A 10,459-nucleotide genomic window follows, 5' to 3' on the forward strand; every position below is an offset into this window, starting at 1 on the left:
AAAACATCATAGTTATGTTTGGTGTTAGTGGTAAAACATCATAGTTATGTTTGGTGTTAGTGGTAAAACATCATAGTTATGTTTGGTGTTAGTGGTAAAACATCATAGTTATGTTTGGTGTTAGTGGTAAAACATCATAGTTATGTTTGGTGTTAGTGGTAAAACATCATAGTTATGTTTGGTGTTAGTGGTAAAACATCATAGTTATGTTTGGTGTTAGTGGTTTGGTGTTAGTGGTAAAACATCATAGTTATGTTTGGTGTTAGTGGTAAAACATCATAGTTATGTTTGGTGTTAGTGGTAAAACATCATAGTTATGTTTGGTGTTAGTGGTAAAACATCATAGTTATGTTTGGTGTTAGTGGTAAAACATCATAGTTATGTTTGGTGTTAGTGGTAAAACATCATAGTTATGTTTGGTGTTAGTGGTAAAACATCATAGTTATGTTTGGTGTTAGTGGTAAAACATCATAGTTATGTTTGGTGTTAGTGGTAAAACATCATAGTTATGTTTGGTGTTAGTGGTAAAACATCATAGTTATGTTTGGTGTTAGTGGTAAAACATCATAGTTATGTTTGGTGTTAGTGGTAAAACATCATAGTTATGTTTGGTGTTAGTGGTAAAACATCATAGTTATGTTTGGTGTTAGTGGTAAAACATCATAGTTATGTTTGGTGTTAGTGGTAAAACATCATAGTTATGTTTGGTGTTAGTGGTAAAACATCATAGTTATGTTTGGTGTTAGTGGTAAAACATCATAGTTATGTTTGGTGTTAGTGGTAAAACATCATAGTTATGTTTGGTGTTAGTGGTAAAACATCATAGTTATGTTTGGTGTTAGTGGTAAAACATCATAGTTATGTTTGGTGTTAGTGGTAAAACATCATAGTTATGTTTGGTGTTAGTGGTAAAACATCATAGTTATGTTTGGTGTTAGTGGTAAAACATCATAGTTATGTTTGGTGTTAGTGGTAAAACATCATAGTTATGTTTGGTGTTAGTGGTAAAACATCATAGTTATGTTTGGTGTTAGTGGTAAAACATCATAGTTATGTTTGGTGTTAGTGGTAAAACATCATAGTTATGTTTGGTGTTAGTGGTAAAACATCATAGTTATGTTTGGTGTTAGTGGTAAAACATCATAGTTATGTTTGGTGTTAGTGGTAAAACATCATAGTTATGTTTGGTGTTAGTGGTAAAACATCATAGTTATGTTTGGTGTTAGTGGTAAAACATCATAGTTATGTTTGGTGTTAGTGGTAAAACATCATAGTTATGTTTGGTGTTAGTGGTAAAACATCATAGTTATGTTTGGTGTTAGTGGTAAAACATCATAGTTATGTTTGGTGTTAGTGGTAAAACATCATAGTTATGTTTGGTGTTAGTGGTAAAACATCATAGTTATGTTTGGTGTTAGTGGTAAAACATCATAGTTATGTTTGGTGTTAGTGGTAAAACATCATAGTTATGTTTGGTGTTAGTGGTAAAACATCATAGTTATGTTTGGTGTTAGTGGTAAAACATCATAGTTATGTTTGGTGTTAGTGGTAAAACATCATAGTTATGTTTGGTGTTAGTGGTAAAACATCATAGTTATGTTTGGTGTTAGTGGTAAAACATCATAGTTATGTTTGGTGTTAGTGGTAAAACATCATAGTTATGTTTGGTGTTAGTGGTAAAACATCATAGTTATGTTTGGTGTTAGTGGTAAAACATCATAGTTATGTTTGGTGTTAGTGGTAAAACATCATAGTTATGTTTGGTGTTAGTGGTAAAACATCATAGTTATGTTTGGTGTTAGTGGTAAAACATCATAGTTATGTTTGGTGTTAGTGGTAAAACATCATAGTTATGTTTGGTGTTAGTGGTAAAACATCATAGTTATGTTTGGTGTTAGTGGTAAAACATCATAGTTATGTTTGGTGTTAGTGGTAAAACATCATAGTTATGTTTGGTGTTAGTGGTAAAACATCATAGTTATGTTTGGTGTTAGTGGTAAAACATCATAGTTATGTTTGGTGTTAGTGGTAAAACATCATAGTTATGTTTGGTGTTAGTGGTAAAACATCATAGTTATGTTTGGTGTTAGTGGTAAAACATCATAGTTATGTTTGGTGTTAGTGGTAAAACATCATAGTTATGTTTGGTGTTAGTGGTAAAACATCATAGTTATGTTTGGTGTTAGTGGTAAAACATCATAGTTATGTTTGGTGTTAGTGGTAAAACATCATAGTTATGTTTGGTGTTAGTGGTAAAACATCATAGTTATGTTTGGTGTTAGTGGTAAAACATCATAGTTATGTTTGGTGTTAGTGGTAAAACATCATAGTTATGTTTGGTGTTAGTGGTAAAACATCATAGTTATGTTTGGTGTTAGTGGTAAAACATCATAGTTATGTTTGGTGTTAGTGGTAAAACATCATAGTTATGTTTGGTGTTAGTGGTAAAACATCATAGTTATGTTTGGTGTTAGTGGTAAAACATCATAGTTATGTTTGGTGTTAGTGGTAAAACATCATAGTTATGTTTGGTGTTAGTGGTAAAACATCATAGTTATGTTTGGTGTTAGTGGTAAAACATCATAGTTATGTTTGGTGTTAGTGGTAAAACATCATAGTTATGTTTGGTGTTAGTGGTAAAACATCATAGTTATGTTTGGTGTTAGTGGTAAAACATCATAGTTATGTTTGGTGTTAGTGGTAAAACATCATAGTTATGTTTGGTGTTAGTGGTAAAACATCATAGTTATGTTTGGTGTTAGTGGTAAAACATCATAGTTATGTTTGGTGTTAGTGGTAAAACATCATAGTTATGTTTGGTGTTAGTGGTAAAACATCATAGTTATGTTTGGTGTTAGTGGTAAAACATCATAGTTATGTTTGGTGTTAGTGGTAAAACATCATAGTTATGTTTGGTGTTAGTGGTAAAACATCATAGTTATGTTTGGTGTTAGTGGTAAAACATCATAGTTATGTTTGGTGTTAGTGGTAAAACATCATAGTTATGTTTGGTGTTAGTGGTAAAACATCATAGTTATGTTTGGTGTTAGTGGTAAAACATCATAGTTATGTTTGGTGTTAGTGGTAAAACATCATAGTTATGTTTGGTGTTAGTGGTAAAACATCATAGTTATGTTTGGTGTTAGTGGTAAAACATCATAGTTATGTTTGGTGTTAGTGGTAAAACATCATAGTTATGTTTGGTGTTAGTGGTAAAACATCATAGTTATGTTTGGTGTTAGTGGTAAAACATCATAGTTATGTTTGGTGTTAGTGGTAAAACATCATAGTTATGTTTGGTGTTAGTGGTAAAACATCATAGTTATGTTTGGTGTTAGTGGTAAAACATCATAGTTATGTTTGGTGTTAGTGGTAAAACATCATAGTTATGTTTGGTGTTAGTGGTAAAACATCATAGTTATGTTTGGTGTTAGTGGTAAAACATCATAGTTATGTTTGGTGTTAGTGGTAAAACATCATAGTTATGTTTGGTGTTAGTGGTAAAACATCATAGTTATGTTTGGTGTTAGTGGTAAAACATCATAGTTATGTTTGGTGTTAGTGGTAAAACATCATAGTTATGTTTGGTGTTAGTGGTAAAACATCATAGTTATGTTTGGTGTTAGTGGTAAAACATCATAGTTATGTTTGGTGTTAGTGGTAAAACATCATAGTTATGTTTGGTGTTAGTGGTAAAACATCATAGTTATGTTTGGTGTTAGTGGTAAAACATCATAGTTATGTTTGGTGTTAGTGGTAAAACATCATAGTTATGTTTGGTGTTAGTGGTAAAACATCATAGTTATGTTTGGTGTTAGTGGTAAAACATCATAGTTATGTTTGGTGTTAGTGGTAAAACATCATAGTTATGTTTGGTGTTAGTGGTAAAACATCATAGTTATGTTTGGTGTTAGTGGTAAAACATCATAGTTATGTTTGGTGTTAGTGGTAAAACATCACAGTTATGTTTGGTGTTAGTGGTAAAACATCATAGTTATGTTTGGTGTTAGTGGTAAAACATCATAGTTATGTTTGGTGTTAGTGGTAAAACATCATAGTTATGTTTGGTGTTAGTGGTAAAACATCATAGTTATGTTTGGTGTTAGTGGTAAAACATCATAGTTATGTTTGGTGTTAGTGGTAAAACATCATAGTTATGTTTGGTGTTAGTGGTAAAACATCATAGTTATGTTTGGTGTTAGTGGTAAAACATCATAGTTATGTTTGGTGTTAGTGGTAAAACATCATAGTTATGTTTGGTGTTAGTGGTAAAACATCATAGTTATGTTTGGTGTTAGTGGTAAAACATCATAGTTATGTTTGGTGTTAGTGGTAAAACATCATAGTTATGTTTGGTGTTAGTGGTAAAACATCATAGTTATGTTTGGTGTTAGTGGTAAAACATCATAGTTATGTTTGGTGTTAGTGGTAAAACATCATAGTTATGTTTGGTGTTAGTGGTAAAACATCATAGTTATGTTTGGTGTTAGTGGTAAAACATCATAGTTATGTTTGGTGTTAGTGGTAAAACATCATAGTTATGTTTGGTGTTAGTGGTAAAACATCATAGTTATGTTTGGTGTTAGTGGTAAAACATCATAGTTATGTTTGGTGTTAGTGGTAAAACATCATAGTTATGTTTGGTGTTAGTGGTAAAACATCATAGTTATGTTTGGTGTTAGTGGTAAAACATCATAGTTATGTTTGGTGTTAGTGGTAAAACATCATAGTTATGTTTGGTGTTAGTGGTAAAACATCATAGTTATGTTTGGTGTTAGTGGTAAAACATCATAGTTATGTTTGGTGTTAGTGGTAAAACATCATAGTTATGTTTGGTGTTAGTGGTAAAACATCATAGTTATGTTTGGTGTTAGTGGTAAAACATCATAGTTATGTTTGGTGTTAGTGGTAAAACATCATAGTTATGTTTGGTGTTAGTGGTAAAACATCATAGTTATGTTTGGTGTTAGTGGTAAAACATCATAGTTATGTTTGGTGTTAGTGGTAAAACATCATAGTTATGTTTGGTGTTAGTGGTAAAACATCATAGTTATGTTTGGTGTTAGTGGTAAAACATCATAGTTATGTTTGGTGTTAGTGGTAAAACATCATAGTTATGTTTGGTGTTAGTGGTAAAACATCATAGTTATGTTTGGTGTTAGTGGTAAAACATCATAGTTATGTTTGGTGTTAGTGGTAAAACATCATAGTTATGTTTGGTGTTAGTGGTAAAACATCATAGTTATGTTTGGTGTTAGTGGTAAAACATCATAGTTATGTTTGGTGTTAGTGGTAAAACATCATAGTTATGTTTGGTGTTAGTGGTAAAACATCATAGTTATGTTTGGTGTTAGTGGTAAAACATCATAGTTATGTTTGGTGTTAGTGGTAAAACATCATAGTTATGTTTGGTGTTAGTGGTAAAACATCATAGTTATGTTTGGTGTTAGTGGTAAAACATCATAGTTATGTTTGGTGTTAGTGGTAAAACATCATAGTTATGTTTGGTGTTAGTGGTAAAACATCATAGTTATGTTTGGTGTTAGTGGTAAAACATCACAGTTATGTTTGGTGTTAGTGGTAAAACATCATAGTTATGTTTGGTGTTAGTGGTAAAACATCATAGTTATGTTTGGTGTTAGTGGTAAAACATCATAGTTATGTTTGGTGTTAGTGGTAAAACATCATAGTTATGTTTGGTGTTAGTGGTAAAACATCATAGTTATGTTTGGTGTTAGTGGTAAAACATCATAGTTATGTTTGGTGTTAGTGGTAAAACATCATAGTTATGTTTGGTGTTAGTGGTAAAACATCATAGTTATGTTTGGTGTTAGTGGTAAAACATCATAGTTATGTTTGGTGTTAGTGGTAAAACATCATAGTTATGTTTGGTGTTAGTGGTAAAACATCATAGTTATGTTTGGTGTTAGTGGTAAAACATCATAGTTATGTTTGGTGTTAGTGGTAAAACATCATAGTTATGTTTGGTGTTAGTGGTAAAACATCATAGTTATGTTTGGTGTTAGTGGTAAAACATCATAGTTATGTTTGGTGTTAGTGGTAAAACATCATAGTTATGTTTGGTGTTAGTGGTAAAACATCATAGTTATGTTTGGTGTTAGTGGTAAAACATCATAGTTATGTTTGGTGTTAGTGGTAAAACATCATAGTTATGTTTGGTGTTAGTGGTAAAACATCATAGTTATGTTTGGTGTTAGTGGTAAAACATCATAGTTATGTTTGGTGTTAGTGGTAAAACATCATAGTTATGTTTGGTGTTAGTGGTAAAACATCATAGTTATGTTTGGTGTTAGTGGTAAAACATCATAGTTATGTTTGGTGTTAGTGGTAAAACATCATAGTTATGTTTGGTGTTAGTGGTAAAACATCATAGTTATGTTTGGTGTTAGTGGTAAAACATCATAGTTATGTTTGGTGTTAGTGGTAAAACATCATAGTTATGTTTGGTGTTAGTGGTAAAACATCATAGTTATGTTTGGTGTTAGTGGTAAAACATCATAGTTATGTTTGGTGTTAGTGGTAAAACATCATAGTTATGTTTGGTGTTAGTGGTAAAACATCATAGTTATGTTTGGTGTTAGTGGTAAAACATCATAGTTATGTTTGGTGTTAGTGGTAAAACATCATAGTTATGTTTGGTGTTAGTGGTAAAACATCATAGTTATGTTTGGTGTTAGTGGTAAAACATCATAGTTATGTTTGGTGTTAGTGGTAAAACATCATAGTTATGTTTGGTGTTAGTGGTAAAACATCATAGTTATGTTTGGTGTTAGTGGTAAAACATCATAGTTATGTTTGGTGTTAGTGGTAAAACATCATAGTTATGTTTGGTGTTAGTGGTAAAACATCATAGTTATGTTTGGTGTTAGTGGTAAAACATCATAGTTATGTTTGGTGTTAGTGGTAAAACATCATAGTTATGTTTGGTGTTAGTGGTAAAACATCATAGTTATGTTTGGTGTTAGTGGTAAAACATCATAGTTATGTTTGGTGTTAGTGGTAAAACATCATAGTTATGTTTGGTGTTAGTGGTAAAACATCATAGTTATGTTTGGTGTTAGTGGTAAAACATCATAGTTATGTTTGGTGTTAGTGGTAAAACATCATAGTTATGTTTGGTGTTAGTGGTAAAACATCATAGTTATGTTTGGTGTTAGTGGTAAAACATCATAGTTATGTTTGGTGTTAGTGGTAAAACATCATAGTTATGTTTGGTGTTAGTGGTAAAACATCATAGTTATGTTTGGTGTTAGTGGTAAAACATCATAGTTATGTTTGGTGTTAGTGGTAAAACATCATAGTTATGTTTGGTGTTAGTGGTAAAACATCATAGTTATGTTTGGTGTTAGTGGTAAAACATCATAGTTATGTTTGGTGTTAGTGGTAAAACATCATAGTTATGTTTGGTGTTAGTGGTAAAACATCATAGTTATGTTTGGTGTTAGTGGTAAAACATCATAGTTATGTTTGGTGTTAGTGGTAAAACATCATAGTTATGTTTGGTGTTAGTGGTAAAACATCATAGTTATGTTTGGTGTTAGTGGTAAAACATCATAGTTATGTTTGGTGTTAGTGGTAAAACATCATAGTTATGTTTGGTGTTAGTGGTAAAACATCATAGTTATGTTTGGTGTTAGTGGTAAAACATCATAGTTATGTTTGGTGTTAGTGGTAAAACATCATAGTTATGTTTGGTGTTAGTGGTAAAACATCATAGTTATGTTTGGTGTTAGTGGTAAAACATCATAGTTATGTTTGGTGTTAGTGGTAAAACATCATAGTTATGTTTGGTGTTAGTGGTAAAACATCATAGTTATGTTTGGTGTTAGTGGTAAAACATCATAGTTATGTTTGGTGTTAGTGGTAAAACATCATAGTTATGTTTGGTGTTAGTGGTAAAACATCATAGTTATGTTTGGTGTTAGTGGTAAAACATCATAGTTATGTTTGGTGTTAGTGGTAAAACATCATAGTTATGTTTGGTGTTAGTGGTAAAACATCATAGTTATGTTTGGTGTTAGTGGTAAAACATCATAGTTATGTTTGGTGTTAGTGGTAAAACATCATAGTTATGTTTGGTGTTAGTGGTAAAACATCATAGTTATGTTTGGTGTTAGTGGTAAAACATCATAGTTATGTTTGGTGTTAGTGGTAAAACATCATAGTTATGTTTGGTGTTAGTGGTAAAACATCATAGTTATGTTTGGTGTTAGTGGTAAAACATCATAGTTATGTTTGGTGTTAGTGGTAAAACATCATAGTTATGTTTGGTGTTAGTGGTAAAACATCATAGTTATGTTTGGTGTTAGTGGTAAAACATCATAGTTATGTTTGGTGTTAGTGGTAAAACATCATAGTTATGTTTGGTGTTAGTGGTAAAACATCATAGTTATGTTTGGTGTTAGTGGTAAAACATCATAGTTATGTTTGGTGTTAGTGGTAAAACATCATAGTTATGTTTGGTGTTAGTGGTAAAACATCATAGTTATGTTTGGTGTTAGTGGTAAAACATCATAGTTATGTTTGGTGTTAGTGGTAAAACATCATAGTTATGTTTGGTGTTAGTGGTAAAACATCATAGTTATGTTTGGTGTTAGTGGTAAAACATCATAGTTATGTTTGGTGTTAGTGGTAAAACATCATAGTTATGTTTGGTGTTAGTGGTAAAACATCATAGTTATGTTTGGTGTTAGTGGTAAAACATCATAGTTATGTTTGGTGTTAGTGGTAAAACATCATAGTTATGTTTGGTGTTAGTGGTAAAACATCATAGTTATGTTTGGTGTTAGTGGTAAAACATCATAGTTATGTTTGGTGTTAGTGGTAAAACATCATAGTTATGTTTGGTGTTAGTGGTAAAACATCATAGTTATGTTTGGTGTTAGTGGTAAAACATCATAGTTATGTTTGGTGTTAGTGGTAAAACATCATAGTTATGTTTGGTGTTAGTGGTAAAACATCATAGTTATGTTTGGTGTTAGTGGTAAAACATCATAGTTATGTTTGGTGTTAGTGGTAAAACATCATAGTTATGTTTGGTGTTAGTGGTAAAACATCATAGTTATGTTTGGTGTTAGTGGTAAAACATCATAGTTATGTTTGGTGTTAGTGGTAAAACATCATAGTTATGTTTGGTGTTAGTGGTAAAACATCATAGTTATGTTTGGTGTTAGTGGTAAAACATCATAGTTATGTTTGGTGTTAGTGGTAAAACATCATAGTTATGTTTGGTGTTAGTGGTAAAACATCATAGTTATGTTTGGTGTTAGTGGTAAAACATCATAGTTATGTTTGGTGTTAGTGGTAAAACATCACAGTTATGTTTGGTGTTAGTGGTAAAACATCATAGTTATGTTTGGTGTTAGTGGTAAAACATCATAGTTATGTTTGGTGTTAGTGGTAAAACATCATAGTTATGTTTGGTGTTAGTGGTAAAACATCATAGTTATGTTTGGTGTTAGTGGTAAAACATCATAGTTATGTTTGGTGTTAGTGGTAAAACATCATAGTTATGTTTGGTGTTAGTGGTAAAACATCATAGTTATGTTTGGTGTTAGTGGTAAAACATCATAGTTATGTTTGGTGTTAGTGGTAAAACATCATAGTTATGTTTGGTGTTAGTGGTAAAACATCATAGTTATGTTTGGTGTTAGTGGTAAAACATCATAGTTATGTTTGGTGTTAGTGGTAAAACATCATAGTTATGTTTGGTGTTAGTGGTAAAACATCATAGTTATGTTTGGTGTTAGTGGTAAAACATCATAGTTATGTTTGGTGTTAGTGGTAAAACATCACAGTTATGTTTGGTGTTAGTGGTAAAACATCATAGTTATGTTTGGTGTTAGTGGTAAAACATCATAGTTATGTTTGGTGTTAGTGGTAAAACATCATAGTTATGTTTGGTGTTAGTGGTAAAACATCATAGTTATGTTTGGTGTTAGTGGTAAAACATCATAGTTATGTTTGGTGTTAGTGGTAAAACATCATAGTTATGTTTGGTGTTAGTGGTAAAACATCATAGTTATGTTTGGTGTTAGTGGTAAAACATCATAGTTATGTTTGGTGTTAGTGGTAAAACATCATAGTTATGTTTGGTGTTAGTGGTAAAACATCATAGTTATGTTTGGTGTTAGTGGTAAAACATCATAGTTATGTTTGGTGTTAGTGGTAAAACATCATAGTTATGTTTGGTGTTAGTGGTAAAACATCATAGTTATGTTTGGTGTTAGTGGTAAAACATCACAGTTATGTTTGGTGTTAGTGGTAAAACATCATAGTTATGTTTGGTGTTAGTGGTAAAACATCATAGTTATGTTTGGTGTTAGTGGTAAAACATCACAGTTATGTTTGGTGTTAGTGGTAAAACATCATAGTTATGTTTGGTGTTAGTGGTAAAACATCATAGTTATGTTTGGTGTTAGTGGTAAAACATCATAGT

The 10,459-nt window shown here is 31.3% G+C and overlaps 1 protein-coding gene across 1 annotated transcript in view; it reads left to right on the forward strand.

Moving 5' to 3' along the window:
- LOC143245850 (uncharacterized) overlaps nt 1–10,459 on the forward strand; it is a 53,223-nt gene that overhangs the window by 41,780 nt on the left and 984 nt on the right. The gene's annotated exons all lie outside the window — the stretch shown is intronic.

This window comes from Tachypleus tridentatus, chromosome 3, assembly GCF_004210375.1.
Source record: "Tachypleus tridentatus isolate NWPU-2018 chromosome 3, ASM421037v1, whole genome shotgun sequence".
Taxonomy (NCBI): domain Eukaryota; kingdom Metazoa; phylum Arthropoda; class Merostomata; order Xiphosura; family Limulidae; genus Tachypleus; species Tachypleus tridentatus.